This window comes from Eumetopias jubatus, unplaced genomic scaffold (genome assembly GCF_037043125.1).
Source record: "Eumetopias jubatus isolate StellerSeaLion01/CBP00866 unplaced genomic scaffold, mEumJub1_p1.0 scaffold_3, whole genome shotgun sequence".
Taxonomy (NCBI): domain Eukaryota; kingdom Metazoa; phylum Chordata; class Mammalia; order Carnivora; family Otariidae; genus Eumetopias; species Eumetopias jubatus.
The window spans coordinates 141,362,376-141,380,122 of NW_028274809.1; the positions used below are offsets into that span (position 1 = coordinate 141,362,376).

The following is a 17,747-nucleotide window of genomic DNA, read 5'->3' on the forward strand; positions in this document are numbered from 1 at the left end:
CCCGGAAGGTGGAAGAGGCAAGGAAGGAGTCACCTCTAGAGCCTCTGGGGAGAGCATGGCCCTGCTGCTACCTCAGTTTCAGACTTTTAGCCTCCAGAACTGTGAGAAGATGCATTTCTGTTGTTTTAAGGCACGCCATTGAAAAAAACAGGATATTGAGAGCTTGTAAGCAGAATGCTGAGAAGAACATGACAGCTTCTTCAAAAGTAAACTCTCACTGTGGACTCCGAAAAACAAACTGAGGGTTCTAGGAGGAAGGGGGGTGGGGGATGGGTCAGCCCGGTGATGGGTATTAAAGAGGGCACGTACTGAATGGAGCACTGGGTGTTATCTGAAAACAATGAATCATGGAACACTACATCAAAAAAATAAAATAAATTCACACACACACACACAAAATTAAACTTAAAAAAAAAAAAAAACTCTCCAAGGCCTCAGTGTGTGTTGCACTCTCGCCTCAAACTATCCCCCCCAACTTCTTTGTTTGACTATCTGCTACCTTCTCTTCAGAATTCGACTCAGATGTCACTTCCTCTGGAAAACCCCACAGGCCAGCCTGGCTTGGACATCCTGCTGTGTGCTTCTGTAACAAATTCTAACTGCTTACCACACTGTATTGTAGTTACATTGTAATTTACTCACCTAGCCATACCACTAGACTAATATACTCCTGCAGGCCTACAATATTAGCTTTGTATTTCTGGCATCTACCACTGTCGCTGGGACAGAATAACCATTCAACAAATGTTCCTTGAATTACAAGATGAATGAATTTGGAAGTCTACTCTGCTGAAAGCTTTGGATTTATTGTTCGTGGTAGTATGGTTTCAGAAAGCAGAATTATGACTGAAGTATAAATAATGATATGCCAACATAAGTAGGGACATCCTACAGATGGGATATACTGACCTACCTTTAAATCAGCTCTATGAGGTAGCATGTACCCATCATTGGAAATGCCCAAACAGGGACCTGACATCAGGAATAGTGTTGATGTGATTCTCTGCATTGTTTGGTTGATGGAATCAAGTATGCTCTAGGGACAGTTTCTGCTCTAAGATTTTGTCACTTTTGGGATCCCAGAATTCCTATAAAAGAACTAGTGCTATTTAGTTTTGGTGATCCAATTCCATTGAATATATTGAGGTTTCCACCACTCTCAACTGTTGACAGTGTGTTTTCTACTACTAGAATTACTTAGATGAATAAGACCCAGTCCATCCTCTCAAGAAGCTTATAATAACATAAACATGAAGGTAAAAATGTTGCTCCTATAACAGACATAAAATGCTATGGGTATTCACAGGAGGAAAAGATCACAGCTAATAGAAGAGTATCAAAGAAAAAAGGATGAAGCAGGTGGCTTTGTGAAGGACCTGAACAACAGCTAGGATTTTTAAAGACTTTAGGGGTAAGGTCTTCTTAATGGTGGTTTTGTGTTTCCTAATTCTTTTTTTTTTTAAGATTTTATTTATTTATTTGACAGAGAGACAGCAACAGAGGGAACACAAGCAGTGGGAGTGGGAGAGGGAGAAGCAGGCTTCCCGTGGAGCGGGGAGCCCGATGTGGGGCTCGATCCCAGGACCCTGGGATCATGACCTGAGCTGAAGGCAGACGCTTAATGACTGAGCCACCCAGGCACCCCTCGTGTTTCCTAATTCTTTATTAAGATCCAACTTGTATTTTTTTTTTTTTTTGGCTGGGTATAGTATACTTTATTGATGGTACATGACAAGGTAGGGCTCCCCAAACCCCTCCCCTTCTTCAGGGGGTCTGGGATGGAAACGGTGGAGGTCGGGAGATTCTCAGTGTTTTGCGGGATAAGTTGGGGCAGGGACTCCCCAGCAGCTGAGGGCCTCTCTCTCCCTCTTGCTCTCGCTGGGGCTGGTGGTCCAGGGGGCTCTTACTCCTTGGAGGCCATGTGGACCATAAGGTCCACCACCCGGTTGCTGTAGCCGAATTCATTGTCATACCAGAAAATGAGCTTGACAAAGTGGTGGTTGAGAGCAATGCCAGCCCCGGCATCGAAGGTGGAGGAGTGGGTGTCACTGTTGAAGTCGCGGGAGACGACCTGGTCCTCAGTGTACCCCAGGATGCCCTTGAGGGGGCCCTCTGATGCCTGCTTCACCACCTTCTTGATGTCATCATATTTGGCAGCTTTCTCCAGGCGGCAGGTCAGATTCACGACGGACATGTTGGGGGTGGGGACACGGAAGGCCATGCCAGTGAGCTTCCTGTTCAGCTCAAGGATGACCTTGCCCACAGCCTTGGCAGCACCAGTGGAAGCAGGGATGATGTTCTGGGCAGCCCCTCGGCCGTCGCACCACAGCTTCCCAGAGGGACCGTCCACGGTCTTCTGGGTGGCAGTGATGGCATGGATGGTGGTCATGAGTCCCTCCATGATGCCGAAGTTGTCATGGATGACCTTGGCCAGAGGAGCCAAGCAGTTGGTGGTGCAGGAGGCATTGCTGACAATCTTGAGGGAGTTGTCATACTTCTCGTGGTTCACACCCATCACGAACATGGGGGCGTTGGCAGAGGGAGCAGAGATGATGACCCTCTTGGCCCCGCCCTTCGAGTGGGCCCCAGCCTTCTCCATGGTGGTGAAGACCCCAGTGGACTCCACAACATACTCAGCACCAGCATCACCCCATTTGATGTTGGCGGGATCTCGCTCCTGGAAGATGGAGATGGACTTTCCATTGATGACAAGCTTCCCGTTCTCAGCCTTGACTGTACCGTGGAATTTGCCATGGGTGGAATCATACTGGAACACGTAGACCATGTAGTTGAGGTCAATGAAAGGATCATCGATGGCAACAATATCCACTTGGCCAGAGTTAAAAGCAGCCCCGGTGACCAGGCGCCCAATACGGCCAAATCCGTTCACTCCGACCTTCGCCATCGTGTCTCAGGGACGCAGCTGGCACTGCACCAGAATTCGCAGCTGTCTGTCGAACGGGGAGGAGCAGAGAACCTCCAGCTTGTATTTTATAAACTTTTTATTTAGAGAGAGTAAGTCCTACATACTCTTCATATTTAGTCATTTTAATATATTAACATTTAGCTGTGAATAGGCAATCATTCATCGGCTAAGAAGTGGGACATGGGGCAAGAACATCCAGCCAGAAAGAAATCTTTCCATATGGTCCACGTAGTCTGTCACTAACTCTTGAAATTCCAGAATTAAAGATTCTTTCCTTTGACTGTCAGTATAGTGTGTCCCCTACTTTCCATTCCTAATAGTTACATTTTTGGGGGGCTATCTCTGATATTTTCTTCATTAGTCTTACCAGTAATTGTCTATTATTTTAATCTTTCCAGAGAAATGTTTTTACTTCGTTGGTCTTCTCTCCTAGTTTTTATCAGTTTCTGCACTTATTTTTAAAATACATTTTATTCTATTTTCTTCGGTTTCACTCTTTTTTGAAGAGAACTAGATAACTTAGCCCATTTACTTTCTGTTTTCTCTTTTATGATGTAAGCATTGTCTGTGGGAGAGTGTCCACAAAGAAGAGGTTGGAGGATGTGTAAGATGTCTGTCTATCCCACAAAGTTCTTCAAGGGCTAGCCCAGCCATTTGCAAAGAGGTTTATCTGCTAGAATGCACTAGTGTGAATTTTCTGATCCTTTATTTGCATCTGCAGGGTTTAGTATCACACTCGTATTTTCTTTAGGAAATATCCCCATTTAATTAGTTGTCCAGAGGGAATTTTGTAGTCCTAATTACTGCCTCATATTCTGATAGCAAGTTTTGGTGACCCAAAAGGCATGACATTAAAATGTTTTCTCCAGAAGGCATAACATTTTTTATCAAAAGTAAAACTTTCCAAATGACATAAACATATTATTGAGTACTGGTATTGCTTTATTTATTTTTATTTTGTTTTTTTTTTTCAAGTTTTTATTTAAATTCCAGTTAGTTAACATACAGTGTAATATTAGTTTCAGGAGTAGAATTAATGAATCATCACTTACAACACCCAGCACTCAGCACAAGTGCCCTCCTTGGTATCCATCACCCATTTAACACCTCCCACCTTCCCTCCAGCAACCCTCAGTTTGTTCTCTCTAGTTAAGAGTCTGTTTTCTGGTTTGCCTCTCTTTTTTTTCTCCCTATGTTCATCTGTTTTGCTTCTTAAATTCCACATATGAGTGAAAGCATATGGCATTTGTCTTTCTCTGATTTATTTTGCTTAGCATAATACTCTATAGCTCCATCTGTATTGTTGCAAATGACAAAATTTCGTTCTTTTTGATGGCTGAGTAATATTCCATTATATATAATCACACCTTCTTCATCCATTCATCAGAAGTAGTGGTATTGATTTAAATAAAAATTAAAGAGTGGTAGAAAGAAACATAACTGACTACACATACTCATTCTAAAATCCATTCTTGTTTACTGTTATACAGTACTGCTTGATCTAGATTTTGTGTTTTTATAGAATTGAGGAAATGGAGATGAATTGTAATAAATATAGTGACTCATGTCACTCATCTGTCTATGGATTAATGCTTTTTTTCAGCCAAGAACAAGTTACCGAGCTAGGTTCTAAGGAGATAGCAAAAATTTGTAAGAACCAATCTGTTTTGGGATATTTAAAGTCCAGTATAGTAATTAAAACATTATCTGAAATAAATATAACAGATAAAAAGTGACAAATATCAAATGGGGATATGTGTAAGCGTTCTGTAAATTCACTGCTGAGAGTTGCCCTGTCATTTTGGTTCTTTTTAAAAATTTTTATTGTTATGTTAATCACCATACATTACATCATTAGTTTTGGATGTAGTGTTCCATGATTCATTGTTTGCATATAAGACCCAGTGCTCCACGCAGAACATGCCCATCACCAGGCTAACCCATCCCCCCACCCCCTCCCCTCTAGAACCCTCAGTTTGTTTTTCAGAGTCCATCGTCTCTCATGGTTCGTCTCCCCCTTCCGATTTCCCCCTGTACCTCTGTCATTTGGGTTCTTATTATAATTTTTATTCAGTGTCTAAAGTCTTTGCGGTCCTGGGAACATAATACTTGGTTCAGCTCTCTTGAATCTCTTCTCTTTTTCTAACATTGCGGGGGAAAAAAGCCTCCTTTTTTATTTCAGAAACAACAGCACAAAGTTGGAACAGCTTAAGCTATCACTTATGGTAGCTTTTGAAATGAATAAGCCATGAATACTTCTCTGGAATTATCATAACCATTAGGAGCTATAAACAAACAAAAAAACCAAATCAATAGTTAACGTCACAGTGAAATAATGTCTTGTTTCTTCTTTCTGGAGGAGACTGCACAAAACACTTTATTCTCTTTAATCTGCTCTAACCCCATCATACACCATTGTTTATGATACTAACAGTAACGGCAATGCAATATAGCATGCTCAGTGACTCATCAGCACTCGCCTTCCAGAGGCACTCAGCTTGCACGTACGCGATGAGTAATGGCTCATAGAGACATTTCTTAATATCTGTAATCAGTTTTAGTCCGATGCGGTTCTCAAAATGCATTCTTCTTTTCCAATAAATGATAAATTATAAGGCTATTGCCTGGCAAAGAGAGAGTCATTTTTCCCCGGCCAAAGATTTATTTCCCAACCAAGTTGTTTCTGAATCCTTGAATGTCACTTTCAGCGGTTTCCAATTCTCTAAACAAGTATCTGCCAATCACCCCGACATGTGAGAGGCAACGCTTGAGTGTGTAGTTATTTAATGGGAAATGTTGCCATCAGAATTGAAGAGACAGTCTGTCAAAATCCGAGAGGGTGGCTCCGGAAGGAATTGGGGAGGAGTTGAAAGGGGAAAACAAGGGAAAGAGAAGGAAAAAAGTCACATCGACACAGTGAAGTAGAAAATTTCACAACTAATAAAACCTCATTAAGTTGGGCTAAATAATGAAAAATTATAGTTTTTCAAATGAGGCTAAAGTCTTTGAAATATCCTTGGAAAAGGATTCCCTAAGTACAGAAATATTGTAAACAAGATCGCAGAGATGCTAGTTAACCTATACTAACAATTCTTTACATCAAGTGTCTGCAGAAACAAAGAGATTGCCTGTTTTCTTATACACAAGTGCAGCTTTCCCCAGTCTCACTCCACAATCCTCCATTAACCACCGATGTTCGTCACTGCACCATTTACCAGAATCGAGTTTCTAAATCTTGCATCATTCAGGCTTCTCTCTACCAAATTGTTTTAAATGAGTGAAGCTATCTATTAACTAGTTTAGGGCCAATATGTGTTTTTATAGAATTGAGGAAATGGAGATGAACTGTAATAAATGTAGTGACTCATGTCACTCATTATATATACAAAATAATACTCATTTTGTAGTTCTACATGATTCCTTTGCTTGGTACCTTGCTGATGAAGAGTAATATTAGGTAGAATAAGGACTTCAGGATCTTCACAGGGACTGTTGGGTGTTCTTTGATTACAGGGAGGTGCCTGGACTTCAGGGTCAGCACAATCACCTGCTTTGCTTAAGGTTCCATGAACCCGATGCTCTCACAGACATGGTGGGGGGACTGCTTTCTCCTGAAAATTTCCCCTCACTTGACTTTCAGTTTTATTGTCTTTGCATTTTTCTTCTTGTTTGATGACTATTTCATGGTCTCTTTCACTGGTTTCTCTTTCTTTCATTTAATCAGTTTCCACTGGCTCTCTTCTCCACTTGTACATTTCCTCTTGGGTGATAGCATCATTCCCCATGTTGCAATGAAGCCAAGTTAATTTCTTGATCTGCTGGTAATTCTGAAGTTTATACTTCTGATTTAACCTGGTTTCTGGACCTCAGACTGTATTTTCAACCAGACATCTCCACCTGATGTGTTCTGCAGGCACCTAAAACTTGGTATGTTTAAACTGAGCACATCAACTCTCTCTGCTTCCAAACTTATTCCTCCTTTATTCCTTAACTTGGGTGACACTAATCAGACTCATTGCTTAAGCAAGGCACTCCTCTTATATCATACCCATTGACCACTGAATCAGACCAATTCTTTCTCCAAAATATCTCCCAATTTCCTCTCCACTCATCGTTCTTTCTACCGGTGTCATAATTTGGACTACGGACTCTTTACAATGCATTTTGATCTCCCAACAAATCATTTTGGTCTCACTCTACTGCATACCTTGTGTTATAAGCATAGCAGAGAACTCACCGTTACTTAAATATATTATGTCCTTCTGAGAAGCTTGACCTCTTTTTTTTCATGATTTGCACTCTGTCTGGAATTCCCTTTTGATGTACCCCTTGTGAAAATCATGTCACGATTAGGACATATATATGTTTTGATTCAAATATTTCATTTTCAATACATATTGAATTGCCTGACAGCCACAACTGTATTTTACTTAATTTTTAATCTGCAGATCCCAGCAAATGCCTGGCACACAGTAGGTATTCAATTCATTTTTGACACATGCAAGAAATTTGCATAATACTTTTGCAGTTGAATTATAATCATCCTGCAGGAATTTTTCCCATGTGACCCGCTGCTTGACAGCCAGCTATTCAACTAACTTGACAGATCTCAGATCTTCTATTAAATGCAGAATCTGGGACAGAACCACCCATCCAGGGCGTATCAACAAAACACTGGATCGTGTTATGTTTCTAGTGAGTGGTCAGTTGAATTGAGTTCTGGTCTCACATAAGGAGAAGAAATTTCACAGTTCTCGTAATTGTCTGTTTTATTGCTTGTATTCACAACTTTTTTGCTTTTATAGGACATGAATCTGGTCCATTTAGAATGGGCATTTCCGGGGCGCCTGAGTGGCTCAGTCGTTAAGCGTCTGCCTTCGGCTCAGAGGTCGTGATCCCAGGGTCCTGGGATCAAGCCCCGCATCAGGCTCCCTGCTCCGCGGGAAGCCTGCTTCTCCCTCTCCCACTCCCCCTGCTTGTGTTCCCTCTCTCGCTGTGTCTCTCTCCATCAAATAAATAAATAAAATCTTTAAAAAATAAAAATAAATAAAATCTTTAAAAAAAGAGAGAGGATGGGCATTTCCCTCAGAAAAGATGCAAGAAATATAATTCCAGATGATAAAAACCTTTTTTTTTTAGGGTTTTAAGTGTATTTAAGAGCCAGGCACAATCTAGGTACTTGATACATCTTTTGTATTAAATGTTATCCAGTTGTTTTCTTTGATATTAAAGATGTGATCCTCATGTCTGATAAAGATGTTGTGTAAAAAGAGTCTGACTCTAGTTTTGTTTTCTGAGTGCTGATGGCGTTCAGGCTCCACCACCTCCCGTGCCTTCTCCTCACTCTGTATAAGCTGGTAAGGAAGCCCAGGTGCTACCTCCATTGGCACTGGTGGACTATTAAACCATACAAGCCTGGGTTGTGGGCATGGGAACTTTCACTTCAGCCCACTCTCTAGCACTGTAAACCCCAAGCCGGTCTCTGTTCCGTGCTCTCTTAAGCAATTTTTGGGCCTGTTTGGAAGCCTGTCCTTCTCTCCCTAGAAAGCCTCAGTATGTGAATAATAAATCTCTTCCTACCCCCTTGGTGCATGGGTGGCATCATCAGTCTTGACACCTTGAACCAAATTTTGGGTGGGAAGTCCATCTGCCTTTGTAAAAAAAAGTATCTGGAACATATAACTGGTACCTGGAATACATAAGGAACACTCACCATTCAATAATAAGAGAAAAGCAACCCAATAAAAATACGCAGAAGGTACAATCACTTCATAAAATAAGACAGATTGCACACAATCACATGAAAAGATGCTCAATATTATTAGCCAACAGGAAAATGCAAACAGAACCATAGTATGATATCACTACACACCTATTAAATGGCTAAAAAATATTTAAATTACAATAGCAAGTGCTAGTGCGGATGCAGAGCATCTGGAATTCTTGTACACTGCTGATGGGAATGCAAAATGCTACAGTCACTCTGAAAGACAGACAATTTCTTATGAAGTTACTCATGAACTTATCATAGAACCCAGCAATTCCAGTCCTAGGTAAAAAAAAAAGAACATATTATGCAGAAAAATCTGTACACATTTGTTTATATTGGCTTTATTCATAATCTCCAAACCAAATGTCCATAACTAGTAAATGGAGATACATATGATGGTGAGAGCAACCTAACTTTGGTAAATACATAGACTAAAATACTCCTCAACAATAAAAGGGATGAACTGGTGATACACGCAACAACAGGGATGAATTTTAAATGTATTATGGTAAGTGAAAAACACCAGACTTTAATGGCTACCTAATGTATAATTCCAATTTTATGATACCTGGAAAGGTGAAACACTTGGAAAGTGATGGAAATGCTCTATATCTTTACTGTGGTGATGGTTACATGACATTCACATATGCCAAAATTCATAAAATTGTGCACAATAAAGAGTAATGTTTACCATATACAAATTATACCTCATAAACTTGGCATTAAATAAATGGTGATTCTCTGATTGACTTATTTTGTTTAGCATTCAACCCTCTTGCTCTTTCTACATCATTGCAAGTGGTAAGATTTCATTTTTTGATGGCTGAGTAATATTCCATTGTGTGTGTGTATAATATTCCATCTTTATCCATTCATCTGTTGGTGGACATCTGGGCTCTTTCCAAAGTTTGGCTACTGTAGACATTGCTGCTATAAACATTGGGGTGCAGGTACCCCTTTGGATCACTATATTTGTATCTTTTGGGTAAATACCTAGTAGTACAATTGCTGGGTCATAGGGTAGCTCTATTTTTAACTTCTTGTGGAAGCCACATACTGTTTTCCAGAGTGGCTGCACCATCTTGCATTCCCACCAGGAGTGTAAGAGGGTTCCCCTTTTTCCACATCCTTGCCAACATCTGTCGTTTCCTGACTTGTTAATTTTAGCCATTCTGACTGGTGTGAGGTGGTATCTCATTGTGGTTGTGATTTGTATTTCCCTGGTGCTGAGTGATGTGGAGCATTTTCTCATGTGTCTGTTGGCCATGTGTATGTCTTCTTTGGAGAAGTGTCTAGAGAAAGACAATTATCATGATTTCACTCGTATGTGAAATTTAAGAAACAAAACAGAGGATCAAAGGGGAAGGGAGGGAAAAAGAAAATAAGATGAAATCAGAGAGGGAGACAAACCATAAGAGACTCTTAACTATAGGAAACAAAGTGAAGGTTGCTGGAGGGGAGAGGGGTGGGGAGATGGGGTAACTGGATGATGGGCATTAAGGAAGGCACTTGATGTAATGAACACTGGGTGTTATATGCAACTGATGAATCACTAAACTCTACCTCTGAAACTAATAATACAGTATATGCTGGTTCATTAAGTAAAAATAAAAATAAATAAATAAAAATTTAAAAAATAAATGATTATTAGTATCTTCAACACCATATTAGCCAACTTGTACGAAATGCACAGTACCACTATTTCCAAATGTACTGGGATGTTTCTCTTCCTCAAAACTGAAAAATACAGGACCAAATAAAACTCATGGGAGTTTGTGCAGTGAGGACATTAAAAAGCAAAACTATTTTTCTTTCCTTGTTTGCCACCTCTTATTCAACCTTTTTCCTTTTGCTGTTTCAGACTAGTCGGAGTAAAGATTAAATCCTATCTTTTTAGTGCTCACTGGAGATTAAGTAAATTCAGAGGTCAGCATGAAAACATTCTAAATGGTTTGAGTTCAGTTAACATTTTGCCTAATGGTATTTTTACTCATATATCTTATCAATTAAGGGGTAATTTTAGATAAGTGAATATCATTAGAAAGAGAAGTATTAAGTGTGGATATTTAAGCACTTATATTGGCCAGAGCAAGAATAATGTGATTAAGTAATTTGGACAGATTCCTTCTTGATGTAATTCTATGAGGAACAAAGGGGGAGAGCATCAGCTCCCTAGGGGATTGAATGGAATAGATAATCTGTGGTCAAACAAGCAAAGAGAAGCACTTTACTAAAGATAGGCTTTCTGTCTTCATTAGAAAAATTGAAGATGCTCTAAAGAACTCCATTAAGGATAATGGTGTCTCTTTGAAGAACTGTGTGCTTCATAGCTTAGGTACTTGATTAAATGGCTAATTCATCCATTGCTTATCTAATTGATCTTGTTTTCTCCTCCTTCACCCTGCCCTTGAGATATTCAGAAGCAAATGACATGTAACCACTGGCAACTTCTTTCCCCTTACTCATCAAGGAATGTTGAACTGTGTCTACATCTATCACAGGTTCTCTCAATACCTGAAAATGATGAACTGTATTCTGAAAGTGACTACACTTATTTTGGAAGGACAGCTCCAAGCTGCCCTATGGATGGCAATCCTTTCTTAAAATGTAATTGGCAATTATGGAGGAAAGAAGAATTCCTCTATAAAATTCACTTTCCTTCTTTTTAAATAAAAGGCCCTTTACTATGATGGGCAAAAAGTGACTTGAGCCATATCCATGTCCCCCACAGAGACTGATAGGGAAGCTTTATCTTGAGAGAGGGTGAGGGGGTAACCATGGTCAAGCATGGCAGCTGATTGGTAATTTCAAAGGGGTCTTTAAAATAAATTAGTATCTACTTTCCCCTTCATGAATTGTGATGTAGAAGTGGTTTTCAACCACTCTTCTGTTGCTATGCATATGCTTGATGACATTTATATATGTGACATAGCCATTCATTCATTTAGGACATATCCATCAGCACTATGTACTATATATATATATATATATATATATATATATATATATATATATATATAACTTACTTATGTCTTTATATCTTTAAGTATATATAGTACTTATTTATCTTATTCATTACCTATCCACACTACTGGAATGTAAACTTCTTTAGGGGAGGAATTACTATCTATTTGTTCACTGTTTCTTGTTAGTGTCTAAAAGAGTGCTGATGGATATGTCCAAAATGAATGAATGGCTATGTCACATATATAAATGTCATCAAGCCTACGCATAGCAATGGTTTTCAACCACTCTTACATCACATTTTGATTTCAGACTTTTAGCCTCCAGAATGTAAGATAATAGATTTCGGTTGTCTTACACCACCCAATTGGCGGTAGGAAGCCCTAGGAAACAAATATGCTCGTGAAGATAAAGCCAATAGAAATCACTAATGGATCACTGAAATGTTATCAAAGAAAGAAAAGTAAAGAATACACCAAAATTTTAGGTTGGAGCAACTGAAAAGGACGATATCTGTAGTTCAGTTTTGGAAGAGTTTATTAAAACATCCTTATAACCTAATCCAGCCATACAATATTTAAACTATTTACTAAATCCTAACCGAGAGTAAGTAGAAAGTAAGTTATACTGTTGCATGGGTCCCAGATAAAAATGAGAATCATAGATTTAACAAAGAGCAGACTTTAATGGATTATTTAAATAGGTGTTTAAATAATTATTATAAAATAACTTGGCATACAAAGTTATACACCAAATCATTCTGCTTTTATTTAGTGTATGGATCCCTTTCTCCCTTTGCTGTCAATGAAAGCCATATGGAGTATGGGACACATACAGTCCTGAGGATGAATATTTAAGTAATCTACCCATGGTGTTATGGCTTAAGACAAGAAGAATTTCATGTAAAAAGCAGCATCATTGATCATATTTTAATGCAACACAGTGTTTTCTTCCACTGAGACACCTCAAGGAGTATATGGCAATAAGACCACCATGAAATATACTGATGGACATCTGGTTAAAAAGGATGGAGGGGGCGGAGCAACATGGCGGAAGAGTAGGAGACCTGGATTTCATCTGGTCTCAGGAATTCAGCTGGATAGGGATCAAACCATTCTGAACACCTACGAAATCAACAGGAGATCGAAGAGGAGAGTAGCAACAACTCTCTGAACAGAGAAGCGACCACTTACTGGAAGGTAGGACGTTCGGAGAAGTGAATCCGAGGCGATATTCAGGAGGATAGACGGCGGGGGAGGGGGCCTCCGCCGCTTCTGGCAAGTGCTAGAGCCGCGGAGCACAAAATCGGAACTTTTAGAAGTCAGCTCCACTGAGGGACGTCGCTCCGGGGGCTAAGCGGGGGGGTGGAAACCTCGCGGGACAGTGTGGTCTCAGGACCCTCGGGGTCACAAAAAAACCGGGGGTGCCTGAGTGTGGCAGAGCTCCCAGGTATCGGAGCGGGGAAGCCAGCTGCAGAGACAGAGCTGAGGCACGGGCTCTCAGCATGGGGTTGCCATAAACTGTGATCCGCGGTCCAGTCGGGCCACTGCTCCTCCAGCAGGGACCCAACAAGCGGCAGAGCTGGGGAGACTCCCCTTTCTCCCCCGGGAGGAGCGGCGTGGGAGCGCACCGCAGGGATCTGCTGGGTTTGGAGACCCCACACGGGGTCGGGTGCCAGACATAGAAACGCTCGGTCACAGGCCGGGTGAGCACGGAGTGCGGCCGGAGACCGGGGAGACGGGAGTGACTGCTTTTCTCTGGGGGCACACTGAGGAGCGGGGCCCCGAGTTCTCAGCTCCTCTGGGTGGAGATTGGGAGGCCACCATTTTCACTCTGGTCCTCCAAAGCTGTACCGAGAGCTTGCAGGGAACAAAAGCTCCTGAGATCAAACCCGAGCAGCTTGCTTAGCCCGGACCGACAAGGGCGGGGCAATTCCGCCTCCGGCAAAGACATTTGGGAACCACGGCAACAGGCCCCTCCCCCAGAAGATTAGCACGAACAGCCAGGAAGCCAAGACCAAGTTTACCGATCAAGGAGAACGGGAGAACTTCAGCGCTAGGGGAATACTGCACATAGAATTCATGGCTTTTTTTACCATGATTCATTAGTTTTTCAAAGTTAATTTTATTAACTGATTTTTTTTTAATTTTTCTTTTTCCCCTTTTCAACCAACATCTTATCAATCCCTTTTTAAAAAAAAAACATTTTTTATTTTTCATTTTTAGAGTCATATTTTATCCCTTCATAGTAGTTACCCTTATTTTTGGCATATATATGTAAGTTTTTCTCTCTTTAAAATTTTGAGATACAGTTTCTTCTAACAGATCAAAATATACCCTAAATCACTAGTGCATAGCTTTGTTCTAGTCTCCTGCCTGATCACATTCTCTCCCTTTCTTTTTCTTTTTTTTTTAAATCTTCTTTCTTTTTTCAAACAACTTCTTATCTTATCAATTCCTTTTATAAAATCTTATATAATTTTCATCTTTACAGTCATCTTCCATTCCTTCATTGTATCAACCCTTATTTTGTACATATATGTCTTTCTTCCTTTAAAATTTTAGGAGGCACTTTTTTCTAACAGACCAAAATATGTCCAAAATCTAGTGTGTGGCACTGATCTATGCACCAGCCGGATCATATTTGATCATATTTTGTTTTTTTTGTATTGTTCTGTTTTTGTTTTTATCTTTTTCTTTTCTTTTTTTTTCTCCTTCTTTTTTCATTCTTTCCCTTTCTTTTCCCCTGGTTTCAGGTCTTCTCTAATTTGTATAGAGTATATTCTCTGGGGACGTTGTTAACCTGTTAGCATTTTGTTCTCTCATTCACCTGTTCTCCTCTGGACAAAATGACAAGACGAAAAAAATCACCTCAGCAAAAAGAACAAGAGGTAGTACCGTCAGCCAGGGACCTACTCAATACGGACATTAGTACCATGTTGGACCTAGAGCTCAGAATCATGACCTTAAAGATACTAGCTGGGCTTGAAAAAAGTGTGGAAGTTATTAGAGAAACCCTTTCTGGAGAAATAAAAGAACTAAAATCTAACCAAGTCGAAATCAAAAAGGCTATTGATGAGGTGCAATAAAAAATGGGGGCATTAACTGCTAGGATAAATGAGGCAGAAGAGAGAATCAGCGATATAGAAGACCAAGTGATGGAAAATAAAGAGGCTGAGAAAAAGAGAGAGAAACAACTACAGGATCACGAGGGCAGAATTCGAGAGATAAGCGATACGATAAGACAAAACAACATTAGAATAATTGGGATCCCAGAAGAAGAAGAGAGAGAGAGAGGGGCAGAAGGGATATTGGAGCAAATAATAGCAGAGAACTTCCCAAATGTGAGGAAGGAAACAGGCATCAAAATCTAGGAGGCACAGAGAACCCCTCTCAAAATCAATAAAAATAGGTCAACACCCCGACATCTAATAGTAAAACTTACGAGTCTCAGAGACAAAGAGAAAATCCTGAAAGCAACTCGGGAGAAGAGATATGTAACTTACAATGGTAGAAATATTAGATTGGCAACAGACCTATCCACAGACACCTGGCAGGCCAGAAAGGCCTGGCATGATATCTTTGGAGCACTAAACGAGAAAAATATGCAGCCAAGAATACTATATCCAGCTGGGTTGTCATTGAAAATAGAAGGAGAGATAAAAAGCTTCCAGGACAAACAAAAACTAAAGGAATCTGCAAACACGAAACCAGCCCTACAAGAAATATTGAGAGGGGTCCTCTAAGCAAAGAGAGAGCCTAAAAGCAGCATAGATCAGAAAGGAACACAGACAATATACAGTAACAGTCACCTTACAGGCAATACAATGGCACTAAATTCATACCTTTCAATAGTTACCCTGAATGTAAATGGACTCAATGCCCCAATCAAAAGACACAGGTTATCAGATTGGATTAAAAAACAAGACCCATCCATATGCTGTCTGCAAGAGACTCATTTTCAACCCAAAGACACCCCCAGATTATAAGTGAGGGGGTGGAAAACCGTTTACCATGCTAATGGACACCAAAAGAAAGCTGGGGTGGCAAACCTTATATCAGACAAATTAGATTTTAAACCAAAGACTGTAATAAGAGATGAAGAAGGACACTATATCTTACTTAAAGGGTCTATCCAACAAGAAGATCTAACAATTGTAAATATCTATGCCCCTAACATGGGAGCAGCCAATTATATAAGGCAATTAATAACAAAAGCAAAGAAACACATTGACAACAATACAATAATAGTGGGGGACTTTAACACCCCCCGACTGAAATGGACAGATCATCTAAGCAAAACATCAACAGGGAAATAAAGACTTTAAATGACACACTGGACCAAATGGATTTCACAGACATATTCAGACCATTCCATCCCAAAGCAACAGAATACATATTCTTCTCTAGTGCCCATGGAACGTTCTCCAGAATTGATCACATCCTAGGTCACACATCAGGACTCAACCGGTACCAAAAGATAGGGATCATTCCCTGCATATTTTTCAGACCACAGTGCTTTGAAACTAGAACTCAATCACAAGAGGAAAGTCGGAAAGAACTCAAATATATGGAGGCTAAAGAGCATCCTACTAAAGAATGATGGGTCAACCAGGAAATTAAAGAAGAATTTAAAAAGTTCATGGAAACCAATGAAAATGAAAACACAACTGTTCAAAATCTTTGGGATACAGCAACGGCAGTCCTGAGAAGAAAGTACATAGCAATACAAGCCTTTCTCAAGAAACAAGAAAGGTCTCAAATACACAACCTAACCCTACACCTAAAGGAGCTGGAGAAAGAACAGCAAAGAAAGCCTAAACCCAGCAGGAGAAGAGAAATCATAAAGATCAGAGCAGAAATCAATGAACTAGAAACCAAAGGAACAGTAGAACAGATCAACGAAACTAGGAGCTGGTTCTTTGAAAGAATTAACAAGATTGATAAACCCCTGGCCAGACTGATCAAAAAGAAAAGAGAAATGACCCAAACCAACAAAATCATGAATGAAAGAGGAGAGATCACAACCAACACCAAAGAAATACAAACAATTATAAGAACATATTATGAGCAACTCTATGCCAGCAAATTAGATAACCTGGAAGAAATGGGTGCATTCCTAGAGATGTATCAACTACCAAAACTGAACCAGGAAGAAATAGAAAACCTGAACAGACCTATAACCACTAAGGAAATTGAAGCAGTCATCAAAAAATCTCCCAACAAACAAAAGCCCAGAGCCAGATGGCTTCCCAGGGGAATTCTATCAGACATTTAAAGAAGAATTAATACCTATTCTCCTGAAACTGTTCCAAAAAATAGAAATGCAAGGAAAACTTCCAAACTCATTTTTTGAGGCCACCATTACCTTGATCCCAAAACCAGACAAAAACCCTATCAAAAAGGAGAATTACATACCAATATCTCTGATGAACACAGATGCAAAAATTCTCACCAAAATACTAGCCAACAAGATCCAACAGTACATTAAAAGGATTATTCACCATGACCAAGTGGGATTTGTCCCTGGGCTGCAAGGTTGGTCCAACATCCGCAAATCAATCAACGTGATACAATACATTAACAAAAGAAAGAACAAGAATCATATGATCCTCTCAATAGATGCAGAAAAAGCATTTGACAAAGTACAGCATCCTTTCTTGATCAAAACTCTTCAGAGTATAGGGATAGAGGGTACATACCTCAATATCATAAAAGCCATCTGTGAAAAACCTACAGCGAATATCATTCTCCATGGGGAAAAGCTGAGAGCTTTTCCCCTAAGGTCAGGAAGGCGGCAGGGATGTCCACTCTCACCACTGCTATTCAACATAGTATTAGAAGTCCTAGCCACAGCAATCAGACAACAAAAAGAAATCAAAGGCATCCAAATCAGCAAAGAGGAAGTCAAACTCTCACTCTTTGCAGATGACATGATACTGTATGTGGAAAACCCAAAAGACTCCACCCCAAAACTGCTAGAACTCATACAGGAATTCAGTAAAGTGGCAGGATATAAAATCAATGCACAGAACTCAGTGGCATTCCTATACACCAACAACAAGACAGAAGAGAGACAAATCAAGGA

The 17,747-nt window shown here is 40.1% G+C and overlaps 1 pseudogene; it reads right to left on the minus strand.

Moving 5' to 3' along the window:
• Positions 1-1,733: 1,733 nt before the first annotated feature.
• Positions 1,734-2,920, minus strand: LOC114212781 (glyceraldehyde-3-phosphate dehydrogenase pseudogene; annotated as a pseudogene).
• Positions 2,921-17,747: the final 14,827 nt, after the last annotated feature.